At 41.7% G+C, this 15393-nt stretch overlaps 1 non-coding gene across 1 annotated transcript; it reads left to right on the plus strand.

Annotated features, from left to right (window-relative positions):
* Positions 1-7317: 7317 nt before the first annotated feature.
* LOC117525438 lies at positions 7318-7436 on the plus strand. Its single transcript, XR_004565052.1, has one exon. It is a non-coding gene; the product is annotated as a 5S ribosomal RNA (ribosomal RNA).
* The last annotated feature ends 7957 nt before the right edge of the window (positions 7437-15393 follow it).

Here is a 15393-nt window from a genome sequence, read left to right on the forward strand (position 1 = left end):
TGAGTTCATCTCATACAAAATGGGAGCAAAACCAAAAGTGTTGCGTTTATATATATATATATATATATATATATATATATATATATATATATATATATATATATATACATACCCCTGGCAGTAATTATGGAATCACCGGCCTCGGAGGATGTTCATTCAGTTGTTTAATTTTGTAGAAAAAAAGCAGATCACAGACATGACACAAAACTAAAGTCATTTCAAATGGCAACTTTCTGGCTTTAAGAAACACTAAGAAATCAGGAAAAAAAAATTCTGACAGTCAGTAACGGTTACTTTTTTAGACCAAGCAGAGGGAAAAAAATATGGACTCACTCAATTCTGAGGAATAAATTATGGAATCACCCTGTAAATTTTCATCCCCAAAACTAACACCTGCATCAAATCAGATCTGTTCGTTAGTCTGCATCTAAAAAGGAGTGATCACACCTTGGAGAGCTGTTGCACCAAGTGGACTGACATGAATCATGGCTCCAGTACAAGAGATGTCAATTGAAACAAAGGAGAGGATTATCAAACTCTTAAAAGAGGGTAAATCATCACGCAATGTTGCAAAAGATGTTGGTTGTTCACAGTCAGCTGTGTCTAAACTCTGGACCAAATACAAACAACATGGGAAGGCTGTTAAGGCAAACATACTGGTAGACCAAGGAAGACATCAAAGTGTCAAGACAGAAAACTTAAAGCAATATTTCTCAAAAATCAAAAATGCACAACAAAACAAATGAGGAACGAATGGGAGGAAACAAGAGTCAACGTCTGTGACCGAACTGTAAGAAACTGCCTAAAGGAAATGGGATTTACATACAGAAAAGCTAAACAAAAGCCATCATTAACACCTAAACAGAAAAAACAAGGTTACAATGGGCTAAGGAAAAGCAATCGTGGACTGTGGATGACTGGATGAAAGTCATATTCAGTGGTGAATCTCGAATCTGCATTGGGCAAGGTGATGATGCTGGAACTTTTGTTTGGTGCCGTTCCAATGAGATTTATAAAGATGACTGCCTGAAGAGAACATGTAAATTTCCACAGTCATTGATGATATGGGGCTGCATGTCAGGTAAAGGCACTGGGGAGATGGCTGTCATTACATCATCAATAAATGCACAAGTTTACATTGATATTTTGGACACTTTTCTTATCCCATCAATTGAAAGGATGTTTGGGGATGATGAAATCATTTTTCAACATGATAATGCATCTTGCCATAGAGCAAAAACTGTGAAAACATTCCTTGCAAAAAGATACATAGGGTCAATGTCATGGCCTGCAAATAGTCCGGATCTTAATCCAATTGAAAATCTTTGGTGGAAGTTGAAGAAAATGGTCCATGACAAGGCTCCAACCTGCAAAGCTGATCTGGCAACAGCAATCAGAGAAAGTTGGAGCCAGATTGATGAAGAGTACTGTTTGTCACTCATTAAGTCCATGCCTCAGACTGCAAGCTGTTATAAAAGCCAGAGGTGGTGCAACAAAATACTAGTGATTGTTGGAGCGTTCTTTTGTTTTCATGATTCCATAATTTTTTCCTCAGAATTGAGTGATTCCATATTTTTTTCCCTCTGCTTGGTCTAAAAAAGTAACCGTTACTGACTGCCAGAATTTTTTTTCCTGATTTCTTAGTGTTTCTTAAAGCCAGAAAGTTGCCACTTGAAATGACTTTAGTTTTGTGTCATGTCTGTGATCTGTTTTTTTTTCTACAAAATTAAACAACTGAATGAACATCCTCCGAGGCCGGTGATTCCATAATTTTTGCCAGGGGTTGTATACACGTAAGGATTAAACAACTCGAAGCTGTATAATGCACGACTTCAAGTTGTTTAATCCGCTTACATCATGGTCCCACACAGTGATCTAACACACATTTATTTAAGTTAACAGAACCTGATAAAAATGTGTGAGTATTTGGGACTATTTTATACCAATCTCAAGATATTTTGTCTCCGATGTGCTTACCATGTCTGCAGGCTCGCGCCGCAGCGGGCCACTCATACCGCCCCCCTCTCTGCTGTGTGGAGCTGCAGCAAACCCTGGTAACAAGTCCAGAAACTACGCTTGCTGTTTTGATGCGGAGACCGCAAGGATAGAACCGACCTCTTTTTCTTTCCCGTCTTCAATCTTGTCCAGTTCCTCCGATGTCAAATCTTAACGCTGTTGCTTTTGCTGTTCTTCTCATTTGTTCTCCTCCTCTTTCCATTCCTCAAACATTTTATTTTTGCCAAAAATATTAAAATTCACTTGGAAATCCATGTTTTATCACATTGCTGTCATTCACCTGTCAAAACACAGCTGATCTGCACCAGCTGATTTGAGCGTTGCTATGGTGAGGACCAGAGCGGAGTGATATAACTGACTTAACTCGCAGAACTACGTGTGTGTATACGAGGGCTGTCCGTAAAGTATAGGTCCTTTTTATTTTTTTCAAAAACTATATGGATTTCATTCATATGTTTTTACGTCAGACATGCTTGAACCCTCGTGCGCATGCGTGAGTTTTTCCACGCCTGTCGGTGACATCATTCGCCTGTGAGCACTCCTTGTGGGAGGAGTCGTCCAGCCCCTCGTCGGAATTCCTTTGTCTGAGAAGTTGCTGAGAGACTGGCGCTTTGTTTGATCAAAATTTTTTCTAAACCTGTGAGACACATCGAAGTGGACATGGTTCGAAAAATTAAGCTGGTCTTCAGTGAAAATTTTAACAGCTGATGAGAGATTTTGAGGTGATTCTGTCGCTTTAAGGACTTTTCACGGTGCGAGACGTCGCGCAGCGCTCTCAGGCGGCGTCATCAGCCTGTTTCAAGCTTAAAACCTCCACATTTCAGGCTTTATTGATCCAGGACGTCGTGAGAGAACAGAGAAGTTTCAGAAGAAGTCGGTTTCAGCATTTTATCCGGATATTCCACTGTTAAAGGAGATTTTTTTTAATGAAAGACGTGCAGGCGGATTGCAGCGTCGGCTCGCAGCCGCCGCGACGCTCCGCCACAGGAAAAACACCTCTGTTGGAAGCCTTGAGGACAAGTTAGAACATCTCCAGCTGATAAACAATTTCTCATATACTCACTCCACTGAAAGCCATCAAAAGCCGCCTGGATTTTACAAATGGTTATCAACACGGAGGTGTTTTTCCTGTGCCGCCGTGCCGCGTCGGCTGCGTCCCGACGCGCGGACCCGTCCGCACGTCTTTCATTAAAAAAATCTCCTTTAACAGTGGAATATCCGGATAAAATGCTGAAACCGATTTCTTCTGAAACTTCTCTGTTCTCTCACGACGTCCTGGATCAATAGAGCCTGAAATGTGGAGGTTTTAAGCTTGAAACAGGCTGATGACGCTGCCTGAGAGCGCAGCGCGACGTCTCGCACCGTGAAAAGTCCTTAAAGCGACAGAATCACCTCAAAATCTCTCATCAGCTGTTAAAATTTTAACTGATAACCAGCTTAATTTTTCGAACCATGTCCACTTCGATGTGTCTCACAGGTTTAGAAAAAATTTTGATCAAACAAAGCGCCAGTCTCTCAGCAACTTCTCAGACAAAGGAATTCCGACGAGGGGCTGGACGACTCCTCCCACAAGGAGTGCTCACAGGCGAATGACGTCACCGACAGGCATGGAAAAACTCACGCATGCGCACGAGGGTGCAAGCATGTCTGACGTAAAAACATATGAATGAAACCCATATAGTTTTTGAAAAAAATAAAAAGGACCTATACTTTACGGACAGCCCTCGTACATGAAAATAATGCACGCCAGTTAGACACGGAATTCTCACTGACCAGGGTGTATATATATATATATATATATATATATATATATATATATATATACACACATATATATATACACACACACACACACACACACACACACACACACACACACACACACACACACACACACACGAGGTCTATTAGAAAAGTATCCGACCTTATTATTTTTTTCAAAAACCATATGGATTTGAGTCACGTGTGATTGCGTCAGACAAGCTTGAACCTTCGTGCGCATGCGTGAGTTTTTCCACGCCTGTTGGTTGCGTCATTCGCCTGTGAGCAGGCTTTGAGTGAGGAGTGGTCCACCCCCTCGGCGGATTTTCATTGTCAGGAAATGGCGGAATGATTTGGGCTTTTTTTCCATCAGAATTTTTTCAGAAACTGTTAGAGACTGGCAACTGGAAACCATTAGAAAAATTTATCTGGCTTTCGGTGAAAATGTTACAGGGTTGGTAGAGAATAAGGAGTGTTGCTTTAAGGACGGCCACCAGCGGCTGTGGGGCACGCCGCGCTCCGAAGCTGCCATCGACAGGCTGAACGACCATTTCATTTCTAAACGGATGGCTGTCTGGATCCGTGACCATCGTGTGCCATTTCTCTGGTTATCACAAGAGCTGGACATCAACCATTTTCCGGCAGATTTCACTTTTAACAAGAGATTTTGTCATGGAAAGCCGAGCGGAGGCTTCGCGCGTTACAATGGATTCGCTATTGGAGCGAGACAAAACCACCTCCGTTTTGGTCTCACAGGACGGCTTTGACATGGTGTTCAGATAGCTGTCGGTGGTTTTCCCATCGAGTGATTATCCGAGAAATTGTGGATGTGCCTGGACATGCCAGAACATGTCCTGTGAGGCTTCATCATGGCGTTGCTGTGCGCCATGCGGCACCGCCGCGACGCGCGGAATTCCTCCGCATGTCTGTCTCAATGTGCCGAAAAAGTGCTGATGTCCACGTCTTTTCACAATTCCTGTGCTAGTCAGACGATGTCCCAGATAAAACACAGCGTCCAGTTTGGAAATGAACGGCACATTCCACTGCTATAGGAGTTTTTGTCAGGGAAAGAGGAGTGGAGGCTTCGGAGTGCGGCGCGCCCCACAGCCGCTGGGGGCCATCCTTAAAGCGAGAGTAACACTCCTTATTCTCTACCAAGCCCGTAACATTTTCACCGAAAGCCAGATAAATTTTTCTAATGGTTTCCAGCTGCCAGTCTCTGACAGTTTCTGAAAAAATTCTGATGGGGAAAAAAAGCCCAAATCATTCCGCCATTTCCTGACAATGAAAATCCGCCGAGGGGGTGGACCACTCACTCAATGCCTGCTCACAGGCGAATGACGCAACCGACAGGCGTGGAAAAACTCACGCATGCGCACGAGGGTTCAAGCTTGTCTGACGCAATCACACGTGATTCAAATCCATATGGTTTTTGAAAAAAAATAATAAAGTCAGATATTTTCTAATAGACCTCCTATATATACACTCAACAAAAATATAAACGCAACACTTTTGGTTTTGCTCCCATTTTGTATGAGATGAACTCAAAGATCTAAAACTTTTTCCACATACACAATGTCACCATTTCCCTCAAATATTGTTCACAAACCAGTCTAAATCTGTGATAGTGAGCACTTCTCCTTTGCGGAGTTAATCCATCCCACCTCACAGGTGTGCCATATCAAGATGCTGATTAGACACCATGATTAGTGCACAGGTGTGCCTTAGACTGCCCACAATAAAAGGCCACTCTGAAAGGTGCAGTTTTGTTTTACTGGGGGGGGATACCAGTCAGTATCTGATGTGACCACCATTTGTACACAAACACACAGAGGCTACTCCTTTTTATTACATGGATTATCGTATTTACAGACTGGTAGTAATCGGTTTGAAAAAATACTCAACTTTTTTTTTAAAGGTGCTATACGCATAGCTGCCACGGACCCCCGCACGCACACGAGAGAGAGAGAGAGAGAGAGAGAGAGAGAGAGAGAGAGAGAGAGAGAGAGAGAGAGAGAGAGAGAGAGAGAGAGAGAGAGAGACTATTTCACCACATACTTTTGCAATAAATATATATAGTCTGTGGTTATGAGCATGAATTTGATCAAAAGTTTGAATGAAGTTGGATAGATTCTTCACACAAATTCGGAATAATTTAATCATAATTCAGTTGTACATCAAAGTTAGCAATCAGAATTCCTGTGCACAAAAACCATTAGCATGTTAGCCAGAAACTAACCTGCAGTTTTGACACATCGAAAAAAACAAATAAACAGAGCATAGAAACCGAACAATGTTCTTTTTATAACCAAGTTTAAAATAGTTTTCATGTCAAACGTTCTCTGTAAACAGAATAACTTACCGTACCGTGTTATTTATTCGGTAACAAAGAGTTCACTCCACCGTCAAATGAAGAATAACTCAGTTTCCGACCTAGGAGGGTTTATTTATAACATAAACTCCGCCCACATCACGTGATCTCCAAGAAGCAAGGCTGTGGAGCGCTGCTGTCAAACTAACAACGTCAACCCTTGAAGTTTGTCTTCAAAATAAAAATAAATAAATCAATAAATTATACATATATATATATATATATATATATATATATATATATATATATATATATATATATATATATATATATATATATATATATCAGTGAGGAAAATAAGTATTTGAACACCCTGCGATTTTGCAAGTTCTCCCACTTAGAAATCATGGAGGGGTCTGAAATTTTTCTTCTTAGGTGCATGTCCACTGTGAGACACATAATCTAAAAAAAAAAAAAAAAAAAATCCGGAAATCACAATGTATGATTTTTTAATAATTTATTTGTATGTTACTGCTGCAAATAAGTATTTGAACACCTGTGAAAATCAATGTTAATATTTGGTACAGTAGCCTTTGTTTGCAATTACAGAGGTCAAACGTTTCCTGTAGTTTTTCACCAGGTTTGCACACTGCAGCAGGGATTCTGGTCCACTCCTCCATACAGATCTTCTCTAGATCAGCCAGGTTACTGGCCTGTCGCTGAGAAACACGGAGTTTGAGCTCCCTCCAAAGATTTTCTATTGGGTTTAGGTCTGGAGACTGGCTAGGCCTCTCCAGAACCTTGATATGCTTCTTACGGAGCCACTCCTTGGTTATCCTGACTGTGTGCATCGGGTCATTGTCATGCTTGAAGACCCATCCACGACCCATCCTCAATCCTCTAACTGAGGGAAGGAGGTTGTTCCCCAAAATCTCACAATACATGGCACCGGTCATCCTCTCCTTAATACAGTGCAGTCGTCCTGTCCCATGTGCAGAAAAACACCCCCAAAGCATGATGCTTCCACCCCTATGCTTCACAGTAGGGACGGTGTTTTGGGATGGTACTCAGCATTCTTCTTCCTCCAAACACGGCAAGTGAAATTAAGACCAAAAAGTTCTATTTTGGTCTCATCTGACCACATAACTTTCTCCCATGACTCATCTGGATCATCCAAATGATCATGGGCATAAACTTAAGTTTACGGCCATAACTTACTTACGGGCTTAACTTACGACCATACCACTCTGAAAACCCCCGATCTCGTCTGATCTCGGAAGCTAAGCAGAGTCGGGCCTGGTTAGTACTTGGATGGGAGACCGCCTGGGAATACCAGGTGCTGTAAGCCAGCTTTTAAGGTGGCAGTAATTAAACCATTACTTAAAAAGCCATCACTTGACCCAGCTATCTTAGCTAATTATAGGCCAATCTCCAACCTTCCTTTTCTCTCAAAAATTCTTGAAAGGGTAGTTGTAAAACAGCTAATTGATCATCTGCAGAGGAATGGTCTATTTCAGAATTCATCATACTACAGAAACAGCATTAGTGAAGGTTACAAATGATCTTCTTATGGCCTCGGACAGTGGACTCATCTCTGTGCTTGTTCTGTTAGACCTCAGTGCTGCTTTTGATACTGTTGACCATAAAATTTTATTACAGAGATTAGAGCATGCCATAGGTATTAAAGGCACTGCACTGCAGTGGTTTGAATCATATTTATCTAATAGATTACAATTTGTTCATGTAAATGGGGAATCTTCTTCACAGACTAAGGTTAATTATGGAGTTCCACAAGGTTCTGTTCTACGACCAATTTTATTCACTTTATACATGCTTCCCTTAGGCAGTATTATTAGACAGCATTGCTTAAATTTTCATTCTTACACAGATGATACCCAGCTTTATCTACCCATGAAGCCAGAGGACACACACCAATTAGCTAAACTGCAGGATTGTCTTACAGACATAAAGACATGGATGACCTCTAATTTCCTGCTTTTAAATTAAGATAAACTGAAGTTATTGTACTTGGCCCCACAAATCTTAGAAACATGGTGTCTAACCAGATCCTTACTCTGGATGGCATTTCCCTGACCTCTAGTAATACTGTGAGAAATCTTGGAGTCATTTTTGATCAGGATATGTCATTCAAAGCGCATATTAAACAAATATGTAGGACTGCTTTTTGCATTTGCGCAATATCTCTAAAATTAGAAAGGTCTTGTCTCAGAGTGATGCTGAAAAACTAATTCATGCATTTATTTCCTCTAGGCTGGACTATTGTAATTCATTATTATCAGGTTGTCCTAAAAGTTCCCCGAAAAGCCTTCAGTTAATTCTAAATGCTGCAGCTAGAGTACTGACGGGGACTAGAAGGAGACAGCATATCTCACCCATACTGGCCTCTCTTTATTGGCTTCCTGTTAATTCTAGAATAGAATTTAAAATTCTTCTTCTTACTTATAAGGTTTTGAATAATCAGGTCCCATCTTATCTTAGGGACCTCATAGTACCATATCACCCCAATAGAGCGCTTCGCTCTCAGACTGCAGGCTTACTTGTAGTTCCTAGGGTTTGTAAGAGTAGAATGGGAGGCAGAGCCTTCAGCTTTCAGGCTCCTCTCCTGTGGAACCAGCTCCCAATTTGGATCAGGGAGACAGACACCCTCTCTACTTTTAAGATTAGGCTTAAAACTTTCCTTTTTGCTAAAGCTTATAGTTAGGGCTGGATCAGGTGACCCTGAACCATCCCTTAGTTATGCTGCTATAGACTTAGACTGCTGGGGGGTTCCCATGATGCACTGAGTGTTTCTTTCTCTTTTTGCTCTGTATGCACCACTCTGCATTTAATCATTAGTGATCGATCTCTGCTCCCCTCCACAGCATGTCTTTTTCCTGGTTCTCTCCCTCAGCCCCAACCAGTCCCAGCAGAAGACTGCCCCTCCCTGAGCCTGGTTCTGCTGGAGGTTTCTTCCTGTTAAAAGGGAGTTTTCCTTCCCACTGTCGCCAAGTGCTTGCTCATAGGGGGTCGTTTTGACCGTTGGGGTTTTTCCGTAATTATTGTATGGCTTTTGCCTTACAATATAAAGCGCCTTGGGGCAACTGTTTGTTGTGATTTGGCGCTATATAAATAAAATTGATTGATTGATTGATTGATAAAATCTTATATATATATATATATATCCATATCCATTCATCCATCTATTTTCTTCCGCTTTATCCGGAGTCGGGTCGCGGGGCAGCAGCTCAAGCAAAGCCGCCCAGACCTCCCGATCCACACACACCTCCCCCAGCTCCTCTGGGGGAACCCCAATGCGTTCCCAAGCCAGCTGAGAGACGTAGTCCCTCCAGCGTGTCCTGGGTCTTCCCCGGGGCCTCCTCTTGATGGGATGTGCCCAGAACACTTCTCCAGCGAGGCGTCCAGGGGCATCTGGAAAAGATGCCCGAGCCACCTCAACTGGCTCCTTTCGACGTGGAGGAGCAGCGGCTCGACTCCAAGCTCCTCCATATATATATATATATGTATATATATATATATATATATATATATATATATATATATATATATATATATATATATATATATATGAAAAAATAAGAATGCAAAAATATAGATAGATTTTAAACCTTCCCATCTTGAATTCATGCCTAATACTTTTTTATACATTTCACAACTGCGGCGGTTATGAATCAAATACTTTCTGATCGTCCAAATAAGCATCATCGACCCCAATCTCTTCATCCTTGGGTGATGCTTTGTCATTCAGTTCTGAGCTCTTCTCCGTGTTATTTTGTCTCTGTTTCTTTGGTGCTTTTACTTTGTCATGTCTTCTGTGTTTCTTCCGTGTCGCTTCACTTCCGGTTTCTGGCTTTCTAGGTTCACTTCCAAGTATATATTCTCTCGAGCGCCACTCAGTGGCGCAAGTAGAGAGAGATCTCGGGCGCTGAGGTTGTGCTGCGCGTGCGTGAGAGGAGTTTGTGTTGTTCATTTCCGGTCAGCAAGTGCTACGATAAGACACTTTTATATCTCACAATGAAGAAAATCATGATAAAGGATAAGCAGGTTAATTTGTCTGTTCATAAATCTTTGGATAATAGCGCCCCCTGCTGTTGGATTTCAAGGTCTGTAACACGTGTGTGTATTTAGTAAACAAACAGGGAGCCCTGAACACACTCGACTCCTGATAAGAAAATGAGAAGTTTCATCAAAGGGAATAAGTTGGAAAATATCTACACACACATGTACATGTGTAACACATAACCTGACGCCTAACAGACTGATATTATTTGTCAAGGACATTTGTAAAGGAAATAGGGCTTGATGCAAAAAATGGGAGAATTTGAAAAAGAAATATAAGGTTAATAAAACGAGATGCAGCTCATAAACATACAACCCCTGGCAAAAATTATGGAATCACCGGCCTCGGAGGATGTTCATTCAGTTGTTTAATTTTGTAGAAAAAAAGCAGATCACAGACATGACACAAAACTAAAGTCATTTCAAATGGCAACTTTCTGGCTTTAAGAAACACTATAAGAAATCAGGAAAAAAAATTGTGGCAGTCAGTAACGGTTACTTTTTTAGACCAAGCAGAGGGAAAAAAATATGGACTCACTCAATTCTGAGGAATAAATTATGTAAATTTTCATCCCCAAAACTAACACCTGCATCAAATCAGATCTGCTCGTTAGTCTGCATCTAAAAAGGAGTGAACACACCTTGGAGAGCTGTTGCATCAAGTGGACTGACATGAATCATGGCTCCAACACGAGAGAGGTCAATTAAAACAAAGGAGAGGATTATCAAACTCTTAAAAGAGGGTAAATCATCACGCAATGTTGCAAAAGATGTTGGTTGTTCACAGTCAGCTGTGTCTAAACTCTGGACCAAATACAAACAACATGGGAAGGTTGTTAAAGGCAAACATACTGGTAGACCAAGTAAGACATCAAAGCATCAAGACAGAAAACTTAAAGCAATATGTCTCAAAAATCGAAAATGCACAACAAAACAAATGAGGAACGAACGGGAGGAAACTGGAGTCAACGTCTGTGACTCCAGCTCCATTCCATAACTGTAAGAAACCGCCTAAAGGAAATGGGATTTACATACAGAAAAGCTAAACGAAAGCCATCATTAACACCTAAACAGAAAAAAACAAGGTTACAATGGGCTAAGGAAAAGCAATCATGGACTGTGGATGACTGGATGAAAGTCATATTCAGTGATGAATCTCGAATCTGCATTGGGCAATTTGATGATGCTGGAACTTTTGTTTGGTGCCGTTCCAATGAGATTTATAAAGATGACTGCCTGAAGAGAACATGTAAATTTCCACAGTCATTGATGATATGGGGCTGCATGTCAGGTAAAGGCACTGGGGAGATGGCTGTCATTACATCATCAATAAATGCACAAGTTTACGTTGATATTTTGGACACTTTTCTTATCCCATCAATTGAAAGGATGTTTGGGGATGATGAAATCATTTTTCAAGATGATAATGTTGTGGGCTGGGGTGTTTGGCTGGCTTGGTTTTTGTTTTCTGTTTCTCCCACCAGGTGGTATGCATTCAGGACTGAGTGGCTGAGCATCAGGACCTCACCCTGAACACCTGAGGCTTGTTTTCACATGCAGGTCATCAGGACTCACAGCTGTGGTGTATTTTGTCATAATCAGAGATTGCTGCATTTAAACCTTGAATGCACAGTGTGTGATTGCCAGAGACTCGACCTTGTGAGCAGACGTGTGAGATCGACGTCAGGAGAACAATCTCACCATCACGGACGCAGAGACCGCTCCAGGTTTGACGCCACAGTCTGTGAAGGAGGATTGGGTGAGGTCTCACGCTCTTCAGCACACTTCCTGAGGTAATTTGGTTTTGGTGACTTTTATGAAGTAATGACAGTGGATTTGGTGTCCCTCACACCTAGTGTTAGTGAGCTGTCACGTTATGCTAATTGTCTAATCAGATTCTGCTGCAGTGGAGCTTTGAACTGAGTTGTTCCGTGCCTGCAGGGTGAGAAGCTGATGTATAGCTTTAAGCCAGGAAGTGTTTGCTGATTGCGTGCACCTTTGAGTTGTGTCTCTCTGTGTGGAGTTGGACTCACCTCATGTTTTCTTACTTCACAGACTTGGTTTGTCGCGGCCACCTGGGGGGTGTCGGCGGGGTCCCTGGGTCCGAACTGCTGTGGCTCCGGACCGTTTGCGCTGTTGAGAGCGCGCTGTGTTTTCACCTCACCAGACTGCAGACTTTTTAGTTGTTTAGCATCACTCACTGTTATGTTTATTAAATTCTGATATCCTTTGAACCGTGCTCTGCTTATTTTATGCTGGGTCCTTCAAACGCTGGGTCGGTGCTCCGACCGCGTCCGAAACATAACAGATAATGCATCTTGCCATAGAGCAAAAACTGTGAAAACATTCCTTGCAAAAAGACACATAGGGTCAATGTCATGGCCTGCAAATAGTCCGGATCTTAATCCAATTGAAAATCTTTGGTGGAAGTTGAAGAAAATGGTCCATGACAAGGCTCCAACCTGCAAAGCTGATCTGGCAACAGCAATCAGAGAAAGTTGAAGCCAGATTGATGAAGAGTACTGTTTGTCACTCATTAAGTCCATGACTCAGAGACTGCAAGCTGTTATAAAAGCCAGAGGTGGTGCAACAAAATACTTACATAATTTATTCCTCAGAATTGAGTGATTCCATATTTTTTTTCCCTCTGCTTGGTCTAAAAAAGTAACCGTTACTGACTGCCACAGTTTTTTTCCTGATTTCTTATAGTGTTTCTTAAAGCCAGAAAGTTGCCATTTGAAATGACTTTAGTTTTGTGTCATGTCTGTGATCTGCTTTTTTTCTACAAAATTAAACAACTGAATGAACATCCTCCGAGGCCGGTGATTCCATCATTTTTGCCAGGGGTTGTATATACAGGTGCTGGTCATATAATTAGAATATCATGAAAAAGTTGATTTATTTCAGTAATTCTGTTCAAAAAGTGAAACTTGTATAATGTATACATTCATTGCACACAGACTGATATATTTCAAGTGTTTATTTATTTAAATTACTAATTAATTCACTAATTACTCATCAATCAATTAATGATGAATCAATTAGCAATATTAATTATTACTATTATTAATTATTATTAGTATTATTAACATTAATTAATTATAAATTTATTAATTATTAATGCTATTAATTATTATGATTATAAATTACAAATTAATTAAATTATTTAACATGACATGATTGCGATGCGTCGAAGAAATCTGCGACTTCCTCTATTTCTTTGCATTTAAGCAGAAAGGCGAGAAAATAAAAAGAGCAAACGGGACTGCAACAAGTTGTGTTTCGGTTGCCATGGTAACACACAGTGAAGACGGCAGTTTGACAGGGGCAGTTTTTTTCTCCTAAGGTGGAGGGGTGTCTCAGTTCATAGGGCTAGAGGCATCATACCCCTTCACCTTACCGGGATAGGCGTAGGGCCAAAGGGAAGGGGAAGGGGTACAAAAGAGAATTCAGATTGGGGTAGACTTCTGTGGTTCTACTTCTATGCTCAAACTCACAAATAGAACTCAATGGAACGGGATCTTGAGTTGGCGTTCCAGTCTCTCTACTTCTACTGCTTATGGCAAGCTAAAAGTGGACAATCTCAGTTTGGCCGAACAACTATACAGTTTTTGTTGTGTGGGCCGCTGAAGAGGAGGTACTGCTGGCCCACCACCACCAGATGGCGCCCTGCTTGGAGTGCGGGCTTCAAGCACGAGAGGGCGCCAGAGCCACTGGGAGTGACAGCTGTCACTCATCCTCAGGACCAGCTGTCACTCATTCATCATCATCACCATCACCATAAAGGCCGGACTGCAACTCCACCTCCTCGCCGAGAAATCAGCTACCATTCAGGTACTTTTCTCTGCTGACTCAAAATGTTGAGTAATAATCTGAACTTCTTTTGCAGCCGTTATCCTGTGGTGTTTGCCTTATCTGTGGGATTGGCGTTTGGTGTGATCAGCGACGGCTTCGCTTCACACTCCAGTCAGATAAGTGGTTAGACAGGAGCTGCACGAGTGTGTGATTGGAGGTGGAGGTTCTCCCTCCTTTACTGAATACAGACTGTGGGATTACTGAGTGTGCGAACTCACACTCATCAGGACTGTCTCTGTTTTCTGCCAGCAGTACCGGGTCTGACTGCTGAAGACAGCGGCCACCTGGGGCGCAGGGCTTGGCGGCTCCGGTGTTCTTCAGCTCCGTTGGTGGTGGAAGCTGTGTGGGGATCCAGCTCTTCTCTCACCAGGCGTCTTCTATCGTCGAGCCTGCCCACACGTCACCTGGTGTATGATTGACAGTCACTATATTGTTATTGTCTGTACGTCGTTGTGCGATTCACAACATTAAATTGTTACTTTTGGCTTATCCATTGTCCGTTCATTAACGCCCCCTGTTGTGGGTCCGTGTCACGACACTTTCACAACAGTTTTTGTATATTCTGTGTTAGTAACGTGCCTGGGGCCTACGTACTTGACGAATTCCTGTGCAAAAAGTAGTTCCCAAACGATACTGTATTTGCGATGACAGTACTGTACGTTTTCATGGGTAACAAAAACAAGATAGAAATTTTTACATAAAACGCCCAATTTTTTTATGTCATAAAAATTTAAGCAATAAAAGCTCAAGGCTGCACTAACGTTTTCATGGCACTGACTGTATATGAATCACCTGTATAATATTATTTATTTTAAAACTATATATATATATCATCCACCCATTTTCAACCATGAAATGCTGAAATTCATTGCACTTTCCTATGTGAACCAGTCTATCTATTAGGGAGAGGATTAAAAAATACATTATTTTTTGTACATACCATAAGTGTGTGCTTCGACCAATAAGATTAGCATATTACCGTTAATTCTAATATAAATCACCCTGGCATTCATTGTTTATATTCCGTCTATGTTTGGGTCTCACAGAAATGCAGGACAAAGTGTGTCCTTTATTGGTTCAATACACAATGATTGTGTTTTTTGACCATAGTCGTGACCACCCTGAGGTTCCTGGAATATCCGGAGATGTTCTGTGAAGAGGGGGCTTACTATCGTTGGTCACATTCACGTTTGGTTCTGATGTTGTCAACGTGTTATTATTCTCTGTGTTATCTGGGTAATTCTCTCCTGTCTTAGGCTGCCTTTGGTGCTGTTCCTTTGACGTCTCTTTGGCCTTCCCTTTGTGTGGCGTCACTTCCTGACTGTTGCCTGTTGGACTGATGACCTGTGTGCCTGACCTCTTAGCCTCCTGTC

Source organism: Thalassophryne amazonica, chromosome 14 (assembly GCF_902500255.1).
Source record: "Thalassophryne amazonica chromosome 14, fThaAma1.1, whole genome shotgun sequence".
NCBI classification, from domain to species: Eukaryota; Metazoa; Chordata; class Actinopteri; order Batrachoidiformes; family Batrachoididae; genus Thalassophryne; species Thalassophryne amazonica.